Source organism: Balaenoptera physalus, assembly GCF_965194825.1.
Source record: "Balaenoptera physalus genome assembly, chromosome: 3".
NCBI classification, from domain to species: Eukaryota; Metazoa; Chordata; class Mammalia; order Artiodactyla; family Balaenopteridae; genus Balaenoptera; species Balaenoptera physalus.
The window spans coordinates 174,427,327-174,448,576 of record NC_138890.1 but is presented as its reverse complement, the minus strand read 5'-3'; positions in this window follow the sequence as shown (position 1 = coordinate 174,448,576).

Below are 21,250 nucleotides of genomic sequence, written 5' to 3'. Positions count from 1 at the left end.
CAGGTAGTAAGGTTGGAAGTGTAAGTTGGGTCCCAGATTGTGGAAAGCCATGATTATTGGATACTTTGTGTTATATTTTGCATTGTATTAATGTACTTGTGCCTGCATTGATGTCTATGCTGGACATGTATATTTTGTGGAAGGTGCAGCTCTGTTTGTGCAAAGCAGCTCAGGAGTGTGTTAAGAGCTCCGGTCTGGCTACATTCTATAGGATAGGTGGGGAGGAAGGAGATGATTAAAGCAGAGAGATCTCATGTAGAGGAAGGAAGGAGGGAGGACAGGAGTAAGTTAGGTTTTTCAGACAACATGTATGCGAGGCTACCAAGAGAAGGACTAAAACGTGACAGTAGTCATTATGGACAGATTGTGTATGTCTCTCCCCACCATTCATATGCTGAAATCCTAACTCCCAATATGATGGTGTTTGGAGGTGGAGCCTTTGGGAGGTGATAAGTTCGTGAGGGTGGAATCCCCATGAATGGGATTAGTGCCCTTATAAAATGGGCCCCAGAGAGCTTCCTCACCCCTCTGCCATGTGAGGACACAGCAAGAAGACTGCTTTCTATGAACCAGCAGGCAGGTTCTCGCCAGAACCCCACCCTAATGGCACCCTGACCTCGGGCTTCCAGCCTCCAGGACTGTGAGAAACAAACTTCCATATTTTATAAGCTCTTCACTTTTGGCTGTTCTGTTATAGCTGCCAAGACAGGCACAGACAGTACTTGTGGGGTGACAGGACCTTGCACGCTGATGTGGCACTGGATTTCCCCATGGGTAACTAAGACCTGAGTTCTGGGTGGAGCTGTTACAGGAGGAATAGAAATGGCCCAACAGGGCTTTGCTGGTGGCACAGTGGTTAAGAATCCACCTGGCAATGCAGAGGACATGGGTTTTCGATCCCTGGTCTGCGAAGATCCCACGTGCTGCGGAGCTACTAAGCCTGAGTGCCACAATTACTGAAGCCCGCACGCTTAGAGCCCGTGCTCCGCAACAAGAGAAGCCACTGCAATGAGAAGTCCGCACACCACAACGAAGAGTAGCCCCCGCTCGCTGCAACTAGAGAAAGCCTGCGCAGCAAGGAAGACCCAACTCAGCCAAAAATAAATAAATTAATTAATTAATAAATGAATGAATAAAAAGAAATGGCCCAACAAACACTGTAACAGAGGAATAAACAGAGATTGAACTTAAAATAAATGACAACAGATAAAGAACATATACTTTTAAGTCTGGGAAATGGAAAAATGAGGATGGAGAAATGGAAGTATCTAGAGTGGGAATCGATTTGGTGAGAGAAAATAAGAAATGAGAATTTAGGGCAGGCCCACTTCCACCTACTGATGATGAATGGTAACATCCGGCTGACCTTTCCCTTTGATGCTCACCCGATGAGCTCAACCATGTGTTTTCTTGGTCAAAATTCAGAGTAGATCTGGTGTGGATGAAGCCTGGAGTCTCTGAAACCTTGGTGTCCTCCAAGAGAGACGGAGCTGTGTACAAACAGAAATGTGACAGAACGACTGGGACCTGAGGTCTGAGCATCAGCGACGGGCGGGAAGGCAGGGAGGGAGTGAGAGAAATCAGAAGCAGAAGCAGAAGACAGGGTCAGCCCTGCCCACCCCTGGGTGGGTCCTGACAGCCAAGAACAATGGCAGGTGGGAGTCAAAGGGATTTGGCTGCACCCTGCCAGTAGAAAGTTGTGTTTGTGTGCATGTGTGTGTGCTTGTGTGTTCAAACTATCCTGTGAGAGCTCACCAGCCCACTGTTCACCACAAGTCTAATTCTTTAAATATTCATTTTTTGTACACTGCTAAGTTATGTTTTCAGCAGTAGCTGCAACAAACCACCTACCCATAAAGGGTAACCAATCTTTGCCAGAGCAGTCGCATATGCCTGGATTCTCTGGTGTCCACTCACCACTGAGATGAGAAAGGGCTTCCTCCTGATCTTGCAAGGTGGACTTTCAGCCAAATGGAAGGCCTGGCTGACAGCTGTCCTCCGTGTTTTCATTTCAACAGGCTGGGTACCCAAGGTAGGGGACATGAGGCAGAGGGGAGAGAATGTAGTAACACCTTGAGTTTTCAGAGAATTCTATGATAGCAAAACTCAAAGAAAAAGAGTGTCCACATCTTCAGGCAGCAAACAGGCTCGACTGTAGGTTTTTTTCATCTTCTTACTGAGTGAATAACCAGAGAGAGAGTTTCCAGCAGAGCAATTGAAGTAGAAACCATTTTGCAACATCAAGCCAGAAAATCTGGTCAGCTTACTTGGAGAAACTTGATAGAAGGAAGAGGTGGAGTTCACGGGACCCCTTGCCAGCAGGGCCCTCTGTTTGACTTGAAAGGCCTGTGCATATTTTCCAGCTAAAGGTGGGAGCCGGGCGGTCTTCAGTGAAGAACCTTGATGGGCACTGCACGCCCTGCTCTCAGTCCCATCATGTCTCTTTCTAAAGCATCAATCTGGCCCCACAGGCCTCTGTGGGAGAGCTCCCAACACATTCCCTTTGTCCAAGAGTAAAGTCCAAGTGAGTCTCTGCATACCCCACTGAGCCCCCTCTTCACCCCGCCAGCCTGCCTTGTCCTCTGACCAGCCACGCGTGTCCAATGAGACAACCACGCAGAGATTCCCACGGTATGGTGCGTGTGGCCAGCTCCTCCTCCCATGGCTTCCATCCCTCCCCTCAGCTGGGTGGAGGCTGTAGCCACCCCAGTGATTCCCTGGGGTACCCGGTGGTCCCTGCCAGGACTGCCACCTTCCCCACCACAGCCGTTCATGGGCCTTTTGGTCACTTGGCCTTTGCAGGCCTCTGGGGCCACTGGCACTGACATTTGTTGAGTTGTTTCTGAACTAAAGCTCTTGGCTGTTGGAGACGTTCTGTGTGTGGACTCAGCCAAAGTTCCATTAGACTTCTAGTCATGGTGACCTGTCCTTCACCTGCCACCAGCTCTGCACAGGAGAGAGGTCATGCCGTGAACCTGTGCCTTCAAAGGCCTTGTGTCCCTGCACAACCCCTATGGAGAGGGCCCACCCACATGGGAGCCCCCTGGACCTTCTCTGCACTGGTCACTGGTCGAGGATCCCCGCCAGTCCCATCCTGGGGGGTGAGAATCCTCATTCCCTAGGTGCCTTGCGTTCCTGAGCTCCATCAGGGCAGGGCCACCTCGTACTCATCGCTCCATCCCCGGAGACAGGACGTGCTGGCAGGAAGCTGTTGAATGCATGGATGAGCGTGGTCTGGGCTTCCTGGCAAGATGAAGACCTGAGTAAAGGGGTTTGTTAGGTACTGATCAGGGTCAAACCAATAGCAGTGGTAAAAAGGACTCGTAGCAGTCACTGCTGGTGCTTTCAGTCTATTAGCTTATTTCATCCTCACCACAATTCTATGTGTCAGGGACTATTCTCCTCCCCACTTTACAGGTGAGAAAACCGCGGAGCACAGCTAGTGAGCAGCAGAGGGGAATTTGGACTCAGGCGCTCTGGCTCCAGATAAGGTCAAGTTGAATTTCACTTATCAATGTAAGAGAACCTTCACCAAAAAGGACGTATGACCTCTTGACATAGAAGCTGTGGGATGTTAATTATTTTGAGTGTAGTGTACAGGATGGCACGTTATACCTTTTGGTTTGCTTCCGTTCACATTTAGGTATTTAACCTGCCCAATGAGCATTAAATTAGCAGGTGGCAGGTAAATTCTAATTAACTGGGAAAATGGCTCAAAGTAGATATGGTCTAACTCCATTTTGATTGTTTACTTAGTTCATAATAAAATAGGTTGAAAGGAGAAAAGAAAAACATATAGAAATATTGTTCCAAAAATAGATGTGCTGCTGTTATTAGAATGTTCCCATGTGGGCCAAATGGAGGTCGGTGACAGAGGCCTTTCTAAGGATAGAGAAGAAATAAAATAAGACAGAGGAGAGGGAAAGCTGCGGAGTCTATTCAGCCATGAAACCTAGATGAAGGAAGGCAATTTTCAGCAAAGATTCTGCTCCTTTCCTCCCTCCGGGTGTTTCCAAGGGTAACTCACATCTTAAACTTGCATCTCCTCATTCCCTGCCTCTGGCTACCTCTTCCTGCTCAATTAAACCCTTACAGTTACAGAATCCAATCTGACTTTTGTCTTTCAAGTGGCCAGCTACACTTGACATTTCTGAAAGGAAATAGGCAAGGTACCCGGCCTCATTCACTGGATTTTAGTGAAAATTAATGAAAGCCTGAGGCAGAAGAAGTCCCTACTGAAGGCTTTCCAAGAACTAGAGTGGCCCATTGGTCTGTGATGTTGGAAGAGGGAGGGAGGTGGAAACACAGTGTAAAGTTTCCGATTTCAATTTAACTCAGCCTTATGGAGACCGGGTCTGAGATGGGTGTAAAGCATGTGTTTGCCAGAAGCGGCCGATTTAAAATGAGGACACACATCCTATAATACATTTCATTTATCAGTTTTCAGAGAAGTTGCAATTAGGCTTCAAAACATCACACTTTTTATTTTTTTATTTTTTCTGATCGGCAAGGCCGTTCCGATGTCAGAGTTTTCCTTTGGTGGAATGAGCTGGATGATTTTGATCCGTTTTCAGTCTTGATATTATCATTAATTCTTCTTTCAAACTCAGATCGCTAAACCGGTGAGTTTATAGTTGACGCCAATGGGGAACAGAGCGGCCCTTATTTGCTGGACCTGAGCCGGGGTGACTGGGTTCAGGTTTGAATCCTGCTGTTATCCAATGGACCCTCTGAATTTCAGTGAACGGAAGTCAGGGCTCAGGTTTTCTTCTAAGGCAGTCCTGAGGCAGACTCAGAAATCCGCAGTACAGAGTCAGGGGTGGGGATTTCGCCTTCAAAACCATTCATCTGCTATTTCAGTCTCACATCCTCTGTCCTCCCTGACCTTCAGGACTTTTTTCCACCCAGTAATGACTGTAAAACTCTGGGGAAAGTGCCTTCTGCCTTAGCTGAGTTGCTGCAAGGCAGCTGTTCTTTGAAAGTAGAGTTTGGCCTGGGAACAGAAGCTTCTTATCCCAAAATAGTAGGTCTCCCAAACCTCTTCTGCTCCTGGACCTGCCCCCTCAGAGCAGGGGGCAGGATAGCAGGCCTGGTGGGGCGGCAGGCAGAGACCTTCACCCCAGGATCTAGGAGTCCCCCATGAGCAGGTACCCAAATGCCCGAATCACCTTATTTCTGTTGTTGCTTGTTTGTTGTTTTTAATGTTGCTTTTTGTGAAGGTAGATTTGTTACCACAAATTGACAGTAAATTTAGCCACTTCAGATGTAAAACATTGTCCGTGCTCATTAATCTAGAAGTAATTAATGGGTTCAATAATGTTCTGAAAGCAACCTGCTTTATAATTATTATATTGCCCTTGTTTTCAATTATTAGATGGAAACATTGAATGATGCCAGAAACTGTGCTTCCCTGTGACTTTCACAGCATGGCTGCCCAAAGCTCCCTCTTGCGGGGTCTGGCTGGCCCAAGGTCTGCATGCACATGCATTAAGAAAGCCTATTACTGAGAGTAGATACATTAGACATAACTTCTTTTAATTGCTCGACCTCTACGAATGATTTTTAAAGCCAACACTAAGACCCTATCCACTGTCAGAAATCGTGTAAAGAAATTTCAAAACCGCAATTTGCCAGAACAAGCCAGAAAAGGAAATTACTTGAGAAAAATGACATCCCACAGGCCATTTCCAAAGCCATTTACTGTAAGAACAGTCTCCTGTGCATGTATTTTCGATGTCACAAAAAGAATATTCCATTTTTATTGACATCTTTGTTTCACTAGATTTTCCAGACATCTACTCCTATCATTAATTCTATCAGTTTTCTTCAAAACCACTAGTAACACTCTCATATGTTTGCTGATGTTATTGTTACATGCAGTTTGCAGAATCAAGATTTTAGGATGGAGGTTGACAGATTGTTAAATAAAACTATTTCAGACTTTCTGTAATTCTGGACCCTGTGAGTCCTGGAGAATCAATTTATCCACTTTGTCTCTTGGCAGATGGGCACCCAGTGTCAGGAGAAGGGAAGTGGCAGGCTGGGACCTCCCTGCTGGGAAGAGGTAGACACAGGGGACTTAGAACCGGGTGTCCCGAGTCACAGGTGTGTTATCCAAGGGGCACGAAGTGTGACAAAAACAGGTCCTATGGTGTGCATGTGTCTGTGTGGGTGTGTAGGTGTGTATGAGTGTGTGTGGGCGTGGGTGTGTGGGTGTGTATGAGTGTGCATGGGTATGTGAGTGTGTGCAGGTGTGTGTGTCTGTGTGGGTGTGTGGGTGTGTGCAGGTGTGGGTGTGTATGAGTGTGTGCGGGTATGTGAGTGCAGGTGTGTGTGCAAATGTGTATGTAAGTGTGTCTGTGAGTGTGGGTCTGTATGAGTGTGCCCCAGAGTGTCTGTGTGAGAATGTGTATGTGAGTGTGTGCAAGTGTATGTCCTCCACCCCTACAGAGAGGGGTGAGGGAAGGACAAGGGTAGGTAGCTTTTCATGGAGGGAAAACCCTGTGAGACCTCCTGCATAAACTGTGGGGCAGCATCAGAGTTCTGGGCTGAGTTGCGTCCCCCAATTCTTATGTTGAAGTCCTGACCCCCAGGAACTCAGAATGTGACCTTCTTTGGAGATGGAGCCTTTCCAGAGATGATTAAGTTAGAATGAGGTCATCAGGATGGGCCCTTCCAACATGACTGATGCCTGGTGTCCTGACAAGAAGTGGACATTTGGACACAGACGTACACACAGTAAGGCCATGTGGAGAGATGTAAGGGCCTGTGGCCTCTCCAAGCCTAGGAGAGAGGCCTGGGACAGAACCTCCCCTCACGACCCTCAGAGAAAACCAGCTCTGCAGACACCTTGATCTCCAGACCTGGGAGAGAATCTATTTCTGTTGTTTAAGCTGCCCAGTTTGTGGAACTTTGTTACAGCAGCCCTAGCAAATTCATACAGCCAGTTAAGAGGGTGCCTGCTAGGAGATAAGAATAAAGATTAGGGAGGGAGAAATTGTAGAGGGTCTTGCCTTTCAATGTAACATGCAGCAGGCTTCACATTATCCTACAAGGGTCAAAGGGCCGTTGAATGATAGTCATCAGGGGTATGCATGCTCCAAGTTGCATTAAAAACTCTCCTGCAGCAACATACAGTTGGCCTTGGAAGGTGTATCTCTCAAGGCAGGTGGCCTCCAAGATTAGAGCACTAATCCTGGCAAATGGGAAGGAAAAGCAGATGACATTCATGGAGGGGGAAGTTCAACAGGAGGTGCCCAGGTGTCTGGAGTTGGAGCTCAGCAGGTGGTAGAGCCACTGGGATAGAAAGAGAGAAAAGAAACAAGAGGGGAGGAGGAGGCCTGCAGGACTTGCATTCTAGATGAAGATGTAGATTACGGAGCTGCCAGCGTTTGGGTGGTGTAAGGACATCACATGGAAGAGAGCTGACCAGGGACAAGGCTGGGGGTTTGGGGGGGCTGGCTAAGGGGGACCACCCCTGGGGAGGTGGACTGAAGGCAGAGAGAGACAAGTGAGGCCGGGGGACTGAAGGAACAGTCACTCAACACGTCAACAAGCACTTTAATGACTTTCTGCTCTAGAAGTTTCCCAGGGACATCAGCCTCGTGTGTCCACCTATTTATACAAAAGTCAAGTAACAAATGTGAAATCTGCATTAAAGTGCAGAAGACGATTCCATTCTGTTCACGCTCTTCATGTGATAGTTTCATATCAGTACAGATGGATTAGGAGGGTCTTACCAGTAATCAAGTCTCCAAATCTACTTTTTCTCGTTTCCAGAGTATTTGGAATCTGTCTCATGGTTACGGCTTTATGTATTCCAGCAAATATATAAACCATTGTACAGGCTCAGGGGAGATTCATTTACAGATTCTGACAGGGGTTTGGAAATTCATATGAGAGAGACATAAATATTTCTATGTAGGTAATGGTTAAATGGATGGGTGCCTTTTAATTATTGTAATAAACATTTTTGAAGTAATTGTTTTTTTCTATAAAAAAGTAGATACACAAATAACTATTGCAAAATAGTAATATTTGAATATGGATCTAAGTAAATAAATTGTTAAAATCAAATTTTATATGCTATTGTAACCATGCAAGTCCTATGGAAGATGTGATGATATGAAATGATATGATATAGGATATGATTGTTTCAGCAATTTTCTTAGTCTTATTTTTATTTCCTTTAAAGTTGACATTCCAAACCTTGGCAACAAAAGGGTACTTCTGAAAATAAACCTGTCTGATCCTACCCTACCTTACTGAGTCAGAACCATTGGGACAGTGGGGCTGGGCATCTCTATTTTTAATTAGCTCTCTTAGATCATTTCTATTTACCCCAATGCTTGATAACATTGGCTTTTAGAGGTTAAAAGATGGCCTGTGAAAATAGCTAAGTAATGATGTCATAGCTTCTGTACAGCCTGCCACCCATTACCGAAGGATACACATGCATTACTTTATCCCAAATCTTGGTTGCTCACAGTGTATGCTTCTAGGAAGTTTGCAAATCCCCAGGATGCTGTCCTACCAACATACCTGCTGCAGGCTTGGGCCTATGCCTCCCTGGGGGATCTCTCAGCCCTGGGCCACCCCTTCCACTCTGAGCACTTCCCTGACTCTCTGTGTCTCTATAGAACCACCACTCAGACACTGAACCCACAAAGCCTAGTCTAACCAGCTCTCAGCTACTCCCTAGAATACAGTCATTGGCAAATATTCTCCCTGCCAGAGTATGTCTATTAGGTATTTTGCTATTTCCAGGCACAAATCTCATGCCATTTTTATTTTCTCTTGAATTTTATGTGCAGTCTCTTATCATATATCTAGCAAAGGGTAGGAAGAAACTGAAGAGTCAGAACTAATCAGGCCTTCCTCACTCCCGGGGGATTAGGAAAGCAGCCACTGCTCCAGTGGGACACTCAGAGATGCAAGGTTATCCTGAATCCTGTCCTTGGCATTTACACATGATGCAGGTGCAAACTTCCTCTCTTCTGATCAATGCAAAGTATATTTGGAAAGAGTTCTCTCTGCAGCTTCCCAAGGCACCAGGGCAATCGATGCCCCTCTGTCCCAGGTGCTGAACAAGCACTTGGAACTTGCCGCAGAGGACTCGGTCTCCAGGGCAGCTGGGACAGTGAGTAGTACCTCAGGCTTCTCTCTCCACCTCCATCCGGCTGTGTGTGCGATATTCCTGCCACGGACCTGAAAGCATGGAGGTGTCTACTGCTGAATGGTATAGTGAAACCCTTTGCAACAGTTTACCCTATCTTGATGTGAAATTGAAGATAATTTTGGACATAAAGACAATGTAGACAAAAGTTTTCCATTCACAGAGAAAGAAGTCAAATTATTCAAAAGCGTTAGACAATGTTTCCCACCAATAACAGAAGGGAATCCCATGGAACACTCTTGGGAGGAGTTTGCGGGTGTAACTGTGGGTGATGGATGGAGAAACCTAGCACAAGCTGATGTGGTCAGAAGAGGAGAGATTGGTCCCTGGGTCCCAGGGATTCAGCCAGGCCTGCTGTGGGGTCAGGACAAGTGGCCCAGGATGTGGGTATCTCAGGGACAACCCTCTGGTCTCTGGGTTCTCAGCACGTGGCTGGATTCGGTCTCTGCCTCCTTCACCTCTGAAAATACCGCTGCCCACACCCGACGTGTGCCTGTGTTGGAGGAGACTAACCTCTGCTTGATTCTTGTTTGGAAACCCTAAGAGAAACACCCAGCTTCCCAGTATGGCTTTGAGGATTATAACTGGTGCAGCTCAGGTCAGGTGTCCACACCTGGACCACTTTCTGCAAGTGACGAGTGGGGTTCTGCAGGTCCTGGAGATTCCCAGCTCAGCCAGTGGAGGAGAGGAAGGGTTCCCAGGAGATAACACCTTTGACAGTCTCTAAATGGTCATTGAAGAAAACCTGCATGATTGCCAACGAGTCACAAAGCCACCAACTAATATTAGGTGGTGAGGCTCTTCACAAATCTCTACAATTCACTGGTGAGTCCACCCAAAATCAGTTTAAGCCTGAAACTATTTCATTCCTTATCTGATTAAGGCTACTAGATGTGTAAAAGGAATTAGACTACAATGACAAAATATTTAGAGGTCCTCAGTATCTTTTCTTCCCTTTTTCCTATCATGCCCTTACCTTGACTATGCTAATGATGTTACAGGTAATTAACCCACCTATCTTTAATTTTCTTGGCCACAGTCAAGAGGAACATGTATCTTCAGGGAGTTTACATCCTGAGGAGCTATTGAATATAATAGCACTAAGCTAAGTAAGTTCACACGTAATAAGACATTGGATCAAATCAGCCGCCCTGTGCAACACACCTTAGACCCATTTTATAGATGGAGATGCTGAGTCTCAGGGTTACTTGGTTAGGTCACCTGGCAGAGCACCTGCATGGGGCCCAGTGCTCAGCTACTATGCACTTAAATCTACGTTTCTTACCCCATCTCATTCCAGGCTGGCTATCTCTATGCAGCTCTCCAGGACCTTTGTCCCTTCCTGCCCAAGTCAGCGCTTGCCAGGCATCCTAGCCTGTGGGGATGAGAAGGACCCATCCTGGAGGTCAGTACCACAGCAGCCTGGTCCCAAGGATCTCCCAGGTCAAGGGGCACCAGACGGCGATCCAGAGTCAAGGCTGAGCAGGAAAGGCAGCAACTCAGAACAGGGCCTCAGGACAGTTGGAGCCAGCGTGGGTCTGATCACATAGAGATAATCAACTTTACGTAAGTCATAAGGGTGGGAACCTAATCCTGTAGAACTGCAGCCTTATGGGAAGACGAAGAGATGTCTCTCTCTCTGTATGTAATGCAAGCAAGAAGGCAGTCGTCTGCAACCCAGGAACAGAGGCTCACCAGAACCCCACCACGCTGGAACCCTGAGAAATATATTTCTGTTGTCTAAGCCACTCAGTACATTTTGTGGTGGCAACCTGAGTAGACTAACACAATGTCCTTGCCCTGAGCATCAAAGTCTCTGCTCTAGAGTTTTCCAGACTTTCCTAGATTTTTCTAGAAGAGCAAAGCTGCCCACTTACATCCCCTGTCATTTTTGTCACTTGTAGGATGACACCCAGCAGTGCCTTTCTTCCAAGTTTGCAGTGCTTCACATTTGCCCCTTCAGGAAAACATGACAGAGCATTTTAGTTTAAATCATTAGCTTATGTATTCTATTTATCGAACTTGGAAAGTAGCTTTGCTTCTGAAAAATCATATTAATGTTCTGTTCTGTTTTTAATTAAGGCTGTCACAGAGATTGCCACAAATAAGTAATCTCACACTGCTATGTGGCCCCCAGCAAATTATCGTGCATGTCAGTTGCCTCGGTGCTGACATTCTTTCCCGGGAACCACAGAGTGATTAACACATGTGCTGAGGATCATAATGAGAAATGAATTTTTCTTTATCTTCATGGAAAATCATATTAGGTGTAATTGGATAAAACCAAGAATAAACAATCAATCATCCCTAGTTTAAGCTCAGTTTTACACCTAGATGGTTAGACAGTGGGGATGGCATTGACCCTGCATCTCATATCAGAGCATCCTGCAGTGGGTGTCATGGTGATCACAGGGCTGGTCAAAACAGGAAGATTACCCTTGAAAGTATATGCCTGAGACAGCAGAACTGAAAATAGCGTTCAGGGGACCTCATTTAAAAACAAATATTTTACTGGGTGTATTTTCTCTAAGTAAGACAAATGCCGTTCATCCCATCCCTATTAATGTGCACAGAGTTAATACTTAGTGACACTTGGTGTGTGTGACACAGAGAAAACACCCCATGCTGTTGGCAGAACCATGAGACAGTGAACGGATGCTTGTGGGTCACACCAGAGTCCACCCTCTCTCTCCTGTGACCCTAAAGGACGGGGAAGCATAACCCCCCATCTGTACCGCGGATCAGGAATAACTCCTAGAAACATGGACATACGAGGGTCTGTGCACAACAAAGTTTGCCTACACCCCGAGCAGGCTGGGAATCCTCTGCAGAATATCACCGGGAGGATTTCTCCACCACCAGGAGCCCTGATCTGAGGAACGTTCAACTGCAGTGACTTTTTTTTTTTTCTTAATCAAATAGGCAGCTTGAGAAATCTAGGATGTAGGAGCTGGAAGGACACAAGTAGATGGTTTTAACCTAGTATCCACATTTCTGCTGACAAAATTTGAGGCTCGGAGGGATCCATTATTTTTCATGTGGCTGCGGAGGCGGTTACTGTAGGAGCGTATCTTCAGATGCTCTTTGCACTGTCACAGGCACCTGGAGGAAGTGCAGGTTCAAAATCTGTGTGTATCTGAGTGGCAAGACATGAACTGTATTTTCTACAATTCAGTGTCAACTCCATTCACATAGACATTTAATCTATTCCCTTTCATGTAATTATGCATTATCGAGTCCGTTCAGGTTTCAAACAAATCAGGTTAGGAAACAAGAGTCCCATGTCCCCCAGTGTCCCCGTTCCAAGGGAACTTGCTGTGTGTCCTCCAGTGAGGAGGGAGTAGCAGGACCGGCCCCAGTTGTCCCTCTTCCTCTGCTGGCCACTGTCTCACCGGGCATCCCTCCCTGCCACGGGCTTTCCATCTCGGAGTGCCAGCTTCATGGACGTTGAATAATTGTCACCTTCCTGCAATGTTCTGAGTCCTGGATGGAGGACGTCACCCGTGGTCAACATCCCAAACCTGGAAGACAGGCTCTGCTAACACATTCTTTGTGCTGATGAGAAGAGAGTTTGACTGACTTGCCTAAAGTCACACAGAGCAAGGAGAGGATGGAGCTGAGGTTCAAAACCCACCCCCAACCGTGAAATTACCTGGTTTCCTAGCCTAGTCTCTGGCAGTCCCCTCTCAGACCAGGTCTGCACGGCCAGCAGATCTCAGTCACGTTCTCACCCTCTTGAGGGTGGAGGAATTCTCAGGGTCTCCCTCTGGGCTGATGAAGAGGAGAGTCAGGTTTTGCCTTGGATCTTTCTGACCTGAATCAACCAGCTGGTCTGCTTCTCTCACGACTCCCCTTCCACGGGGGCATCGGGATGTATGTGTAAGGGAGGGGGAGGGTCCCACCCTGAGCTACAGGAAACAAGTATGAGTCGCCCCTACTCCTAGGTCCCACCCCTCCATACCCACCTGGACTCCAGTCACCCTTCTTTCCACACTCTTCACAGTGAAAATTCCTTCTCAAAGACCTTCACCAGGAATTCACTTTATTACTCTCTGCTGTTGACACTTGAAAAGTGTCGATATATTTGCTTAGAACAGAGAAGGCTTGAATCTCCCCCTCTTGTTGTAGGATGAACTGATAATAAAGTCTTCATAAAGTTTTAAAAGCATCCAAACTCTACTTCTTAATACTTCTGGATTCTTGAATTTTTAGATCTTATTTTTAAGTTTTTTTTTAGAACTAAAAAAAAAAAAAACTTATCTCCCCCAAATTACTGTTCTTGCAATGGGAAGGATGGGCTTTAAAGGAAGTGTCTCTGAACATAGGCATAACATTCATTTACATAAATCCTAGCAATATATTTTTGGATTTGTCTCCTAAGGCAAAAGAAAAAAAAGCAAAAATAAACAAATGAGACCTAGTTAAATTTAAAAGCATTTGCACAGCATAGGAAACCACTGACAAAAGACAACATATCGAATGGGAGAAAATATTTGCAAGTGCTATGACTGATGAGGGATTAGTATCCAACATACATAAACAGTTCATAAAACTCATATCAAACAAACAAACAACCTGATTAAAAAATGGGCAGAAGACCTGAAAGGACGTTTTTTCAAAAGAAGACGTACAGAGGGCTAATAAGCACATGAAAAGATGCTCAACGTTGCTAATTATTAGAGAAAAGTAAATCAAAACTGCAATGAGGTATCACCTCACACCACTCAGAATGGCCATCATCAAAAAGTCGACAAAAAACAAATGTTGGAGAGGATGTGGAGAAAAGGAAACCCTGTACACTGTTCGTGGGAATGTAAATAGGTGCAGCCACTGTGGAAAATAGTATGGAGGTTCCTCAAAAATCTATCCTGCTTTCCCAGGACAGCATGTCATTTTCTATAAAAGCATAAGAACCTTACAAGTATGCTTACATTTCTCCCCTCCCATCTCCAGTGAACTTGTCACACCTATTACTTTTGCATATCATAAACTACACTATAAATTTTCATTATTGTCAAGAGATTAAATAATAAAAAATCATATATTTATCTGTGTAGTGACCATTTCCAATTCTTTCATTCTTTGCATTGATCTTTATCATTCTCTTCTGCCTGAGGTTCTTCCTTTAATATTTTTTGTTGTGTGTACCTTTGGTGAGACTTTTGTTCAGCTTTTGTATATCTGAAAATATCATTATTTCACTTTGCTTTTGAAAGATATTTTTGCTGGGTATAGAATTCTCGGTGGACAGCCCCCCTCCCAGCCAGCACCTTAAAGATGTCCCACTGCCTGAAAAGATACTGTCTGTAACTTGCATTGTTTTCAACAGGAAATCTGTCATTCTTATCCTTGTTTCTGTGTAGCTAGCATTATCATTTTTCCTTTAGTTGTTTTTAAGATGTACTTTGTTGTTACTTTTTGCTAGACACCCTCTAAATGGTCCTGAGTGAGTCCCATATCGTGGCATCCGTGTCCTATGTCATCCTTTCCCTTGAGTGTGGGTTGGACCCATTCCTCACTTCTAATGAATAAAATATGTCAGAAGTGATGGTATAGTTTCTCAGCCTGCTCAAGATGCTATAATGAAATATCACAAACTGAGTGGTGTATAAACAACAGAAATTCATTTCTCAGTCCTGGAGTTTGGGAGTCCAGGATCAGGGCCCCTGGATTGTCATGTGAGGGCTCTCTTCCATGTCATGGACTCCTCGTTCTATCCTTACACTATGGAAAGGGCAAGGGTTAGGGAGCTCTCTCAGGCCCCTCTGTACCAGGGCACTAATCCCATTCATGAGGGCTCCACCTTCATGACCTTGGCAACTCCCAAAGGCCCCATGTCCTAATAGCACTCACATTGGGTATTAGGATTTCAACATATGGATTTTGGAGAGAGACATTCAGACCATAGCAGATATCATTTCTGAGATTAAATTACAAAAGGCTGTGGCTTCTGTCTGTGTCTCTCTTTCACTTTGATGGAAGTCAACTATGTGTTACGAGCTACCTTACGGAAAGGTCCAAGTGGCAAGTAAGTGATGTTTTCAGCCAGTTGTTACTGAGGACCTGAAGCCTGACAACAGCCACTGCATGGATAAGTTTAGAATCAATTTCTCTCCCAGTCGATCTTCCAAGTCCTGATCAACACCACAGTTACAGTCTTGTTAGAGAAAGAGCCAGAAGCAGCCAGATAAATTTTGAGATTATAATACATATTTAAAGTCACTAAGTGTTGGGGTGATTTGTTACACAGCATAGATAACTAATATATAGGTTTTGAGCAATTTGATTAGGATGAGACTTGGTGTGATTTTTTTCATGTCCCTTCTACTTGGGATTTATTACACTTCTGTGGTTTATAGTTTTTATCAAATTTTGAAACTGTATGGCTAATATTCTTCAAACATTTTTCCTGCCTTTCTCTTTTTTGCTGACTTCAATTATAAACTTATTGGTCTGTTTGAAATTGTTCCATATCTGATAATGTTCTGTTCATTTTTCAAATCTTTTCTTTTCATTATTCTTCCAGGTGTCTCATTTTAAATAGTTTCTACTGTAATATATCACTAGCATTTTCTTTTGCAATGTCTAGTGTCCCTTTAATTGCACTCAGAATACTTTTCATCTGAGATGTTGCAGTTTTTGTCTTTATATATTCAACTTCAGTGGGTTTTTTAAAAAATATTTTCTGTGCCTCAAGTTAACATTTAGTACATATGGAATACCATTATAATAATTGTTTTAATGTTTGTCTGTTAATTCCAATATCTATGTCAGTTCTGGGTTAATTTACACAAATTTTTCTCCCCATCATAGATCATATTTTTCTGCTGTTTGAATGCTTGTTGAGTATTTTTTTTTTTAATACCGGTCTTTGTGAACTTCACCTTGTAGGATTTTGGATAATTTTGTACCCTGGTAAGTACTGTTGAGTTTGTTCTACTATGCAGTTAAATTGACTGGAAACAGTTTATAACTTTGGGTCTTGCTTTAAAAATTTACTTGGTGGATCCAAGCTATCTTTTGTCAAGAGCTTATAATTCCCCATTGCTGAGTGCCCTCCCAAATACCTCCTGAATTATGAAGTTTCCACTCTGGCTGGCAGAGTCAAGCCCAGGTCTCAGCTCTTTGTGAGGGCTAAGTTCTATTTTCCTCTGCTCTTTTTGGGGGGTTCTTTCCCTGTTCTTGGTTTCCTCATACAAATCCACTGTTAAGTGCTCTGCTGAGTACTCAAAGGAGACTACCCATCTCCAGAGCACTTCCTACACGACTCTGCACTGCAAACTCTACCCATTTTGTTCTTTCTGAACTACTAGATCTGTCTTCTAGAGGTGATTTGTTAAAGGTCAAAAAGCAGAATTTTACTCACCATATAGTACTTATTGCTTAAACCTGTACTTCTGTTAACCAAGGCAAATATTTTCTTTTGGTTGTTAAAGAGGAAAAGTATCTTGGGGAATGAAAGGAGACAGTCCTTCTCACATGAGACTAAGATTACAGAGACCCCAGCCTTTTGTAAGGCCTCATGTTGCAGAAACTGCCCCTTCTTAGTTGACTTGTTATTATTTCCAGCAACAAAATAAGACATCTTTAATTTTTTCCTACCTTACAGAAAGGCTGAGACAGTGCAAGTATAAATTTTTAAAAAGTATGTGATATCTGGAAGTCCTTTGTGATCTGACCAAACCACCTAGGGCTCCACGGACAGTCCAGCCTTCATCTGCTTCATATGAGGCAGCAAAGAGAAGTTACCGAAACATTTACTGAAATTTGGTTGTTGGGCTCTAAGATGTATTGAAGATAGTTTAGATTTGATAAAGAATTATATAAATTTGATTATTTGTCAAAAATTTAGGAAATATAAGTATGCAATTTATGGTGTATATATATAATTTGTGACATATGTATATAAATATATTATACTAATATATATATATATTACCATTCTGTTTAGTTAAGATTGATGCAAATTCTGCTCTATTTAGTAACTTGAAACGTCCCCACTAGTATATGAAGTCATTCTCATAGTAGATTCTGCTTTTCTTATCTTTACTCTAAATATTTTTATTTTTACAATTTTACTAAGTTTAAAAATATTTTGAAGTATATATTACAAAAAAATTAAAAGTATATAAAACCTTGATAAGACATTGATCTTTATTATATTAACCTTTTCCAAACTGCAAGGTTCAGCCGCCCCATCTATCAATGTCTAACTTAATAGATCCAATCACCAGTTCTAAGTTTATTTTAATTAGAACTTTTAGCTGGGTTGCTGCATTAACACATTTGTTCTTTGTTTAAATATTCCCTAAATGATGAAACTCTCAAGGTATTTCTTAAGAGTATGGAGACTAAATTGCTTTAATGGATATTGTATAACAGAAAAATAGTAAATCATAAGGGAAAGTTAGGAGACACTTTGAAGATTATTTTATACAAATATTTGGGAAACTCATGTGAAATATGATACTATCTCATGGATCTGACAGTCATAACTTAGACTTATTCTATACAATTACAGCCCAACTGGTCTCAACAAAACTTCAGGTGTATCTTAACCATCTCACTGTCAAAGGGGATGGGCTTAGATTTCCTAAACTGTTTGCACCAAGCCAAGCCAGAAGATGGGAGAGATCAAACAATTTTAATCACTAGGATCATATGAGTGAAGCCTTAAAAGCCTCATTTATTTATTTCTCTCTAAAGCAGAAAGGCACTAGCCAGGCATGATAAAGCATATACCAGCCCTGTGTCTATTCTCTCCGAGGGTGAGACCAGGGGAAGCCTCTCCAGAGGGCCGGCCAGGCATTGCCAGGATCTCAGAACATCTCTTTGGGTTCCCACTGGTCTCTCCCACGCAAAGCAACACAACTGTGTTATTCTCACATTGATCTGGACAATCAGCTTCCAAGTTTACATTCAAGTGCACAATGCAAATCATCTCCCCAAAACATAAATGCATCGCAGTCTGTTATCTTGCCAATAACCAACTCATGGGTTCTAGTCTGACCCTCAGTGACATACACTCCTTAGCCAGAGAATATTAAAGTTGCTTTTTTGTAAAATAAATAAAAGAGAATCACTAAGCAGTATGTGTCCAAAGGCTCTCATAAGAGCTCCTTGTGTTAGGTCTGCGTGTCAGGATGGCGTGCACTGTCCCTCCCACCCCACTGCTGTTTGGAGGGCTTACACCTGACTCTGGCTTCTGGGAGGGCTTGCAGTCACTTTAGAAACCAGGAAAACGTATATCCACAGAGTTGTCATGGGGCTTTAAGAGCATCTTTAGCTGGAGAGTCATGTTAACAGATAGGAAAATGCTAAAGACCAGAATTCTCCCAGTGCCACATACTGGAGAGAAAAATCCATTTTAGGATAACACTTTTGACCCCATGTCCAATGGCTTTCTTAATATCATCCATTCTGCCACTTTGTATTTGAAACACTTTAAGCTAATATTATAATTAGGGACAAAATTGTCTATTTCCCCAAATAGAAGATGTAAACATGTAGTTTGTTTCTAGAAAATAATGTCATAAATGGTTTGAGGTTCAATTTTTGAAATAAACAATGAAATCCTTTTCTAATCTTGTGTTTCAGAATTTCATTGATGAAATCATTATAAATTAATAATGAGTCCTCTATTATGTTTCAAACAACTTGGAGGAAGGGACAGATTCTGGAGGAATCTCCGTGTCCTGTGATGTTCCTAGCGCCAGGCCCGTACGTAGTAGGAGCTCAGTAAACACTTGGCCACAGCACTGAATATGAAGCTTTTGAACACTGGTTTGTTTGATTGACTCTTTCCCCTTATGGCATATTCTAATTCGTGTTCTAATGAGCCAGGTTATTGATAGAATTACCTAGTCGTCCTCACGATGGAATCCTACAAAAGTTATGAAATGACATATTAGATAAACATTTCATAGTGCCCCAAATCTCCTCCCTCCCTCCCTCCTTTCCTCCTTCCCTCTCACCCTCCTTCCTTCCCTACAAGTAGGGGAAGTGAGGGAAGATGTAGCCTGCCGATTCCTCTATTTACATAAATTTTTCTGTTGAGTCTTCTTGGAAGGGCTGAACAGTGCCTTGTGCTGCCAAACTATTTCACTTTTACCATAAAGCCCAATTTCCTAAATACTTCTAATTTGTCTTTCTCTTGCCATTCATGGGTTCTTGGTTCCAAGAATGAATGCTCTGTACAGTCTAGGTTCCCATGCTCATTAACAACTCAGCTGATTTTGTAACTTTTCGAGCTTTCTGGTACATGTGAACTTCTTTGAAGTTTACACAGTTTATATTTTATTTTGGAATTTTTTGTTTGATTTAGTAGAGAGAAAAAATTAGCTTGGATTTAAGTAAGAAAGATCACTCTCTCATTGTCATTGAGTCAGTTTGTTTCTGTGATAGTTAAAGAATGGGAAGACTTGCACAAAAACGCTCATTCATAAAATATTTTGTAGTAGGTATCAAGTAATGCAAGAAGGCAAGTCGATCAATCAATCAATCAATATTCTTAAATGCTTTGCATTGGACACTTGGATATGTGCTCTAATATGAAATATGTTGGGCCTGGTGTTTAACAACGCACAGTATAACTGTCTTTGTCTACAAAGGCCATGATCTTCTGAGGGAGGAAGCCATCCTACCTTCTGCGTCATGTCCTTGCTGGGAATCACCTTCACAGTTGCTGCCTCATCTCAGCTCCAACACAAATGTTGTCTAGTCTCACAGACTTTCTGTAGTGATTCCAGGTCCCAAATTAAAATCAACAGAGAAATGAAATATTTAGGTATTTTCCATATGACACAGAACCTTCAGATATTTCACTGTTCACAGAGGAAAGCAGCTTTTTTGTTTGTTTTTTTGAAAGTTTAATCGAAAGACATGAAACAATCTATATAAGAATGTGAAATGTTAACATTTTTTTCCACAATTATACCAGTCTGAGTGTTTTGAAAAACTTGTCATAATGTAAGATGAAATAAAACTAGATATTTTTCTGACTCTGTGAAAATTATCAAGCTAGCTGTGCATGAGGACATAAATCAACCCTTTAACTCTCTGTCAATACCCAGGTGTCTCAATCTTGGCAGGACTGATGTTTTGGGCTGGATTATTCTGTGCTTGTTGCTGTCGTTGTGTTGTGAGAAGTTTATCAGCATCCCTGGCCTCTGCCCACTAGATGCTAATAGATTCCCTCATCTCAGTCACGATAATCAGAAATGTCTCCAGTCATTGCCAAATGCTCCCTGAGGCAAAATCAACCTTGACTGAGGACAACTGATCTATGTAATGGGATCTAACACCTCAAATATACACACAATTCCAATATCAATTTAGGAGGTACATGATTATAACTTTATGTCTCGAGTTAAATGGACAAAAAATTCATTCAATTGAGTTTTTTCCCCTTTTCAAGGGGTTCCTTTAACTTGGAGCAGGCATAGTAAGAGTTCATCCTGCTCTATCAATCAATCCCCCTTGCAGTGGGTTCTTTTACAATGCCCATGGGGCTAACAGATGGAGCTATCTCCATAACACCCTTGGATGTTTAGACCAAATCAGGAGGACACCACCCATTCGGCATCAAGGCCAGAAACACAGGGAGAGACTTGTAAGGCGGGTGAGAGGGTGAGGGACAACCAGGGGTCAGCATGAATTTCAGACCAATTCAAAGCCACCGGTCAGTTCAGCAGGAGACAAAGGTGTCTACACTGTGATGGGCCGGCCATGCTGGGCTTAAAGCAGAAGTGAAGACATCAAAACAAGGCCTGGGGGGAACAACCTCTCTCTTCTTTACCTCAACAACTCCTAGTCATTCTAACTGTACATTTGAAAAGACCAATTGGAAGCCATATAGGAAAGAGTGACCCTAGAAGTAGGTACAGGGGGCTCTGGAATGTGGAAAGAAAAGCCGTGGTTATTTGGCACCTGCGTGGTGTGGCAGAAACATGTGATTCTGAGGTCACCCTGAAGCTCATTGCATGAACATTCCCAAGCTTGGACTCTTACAACAGGATAAGAGTGCCTGCCTTTCGTTTCTGCTGGGAGAAGGGGGTGGGTAATAACACAGACCCA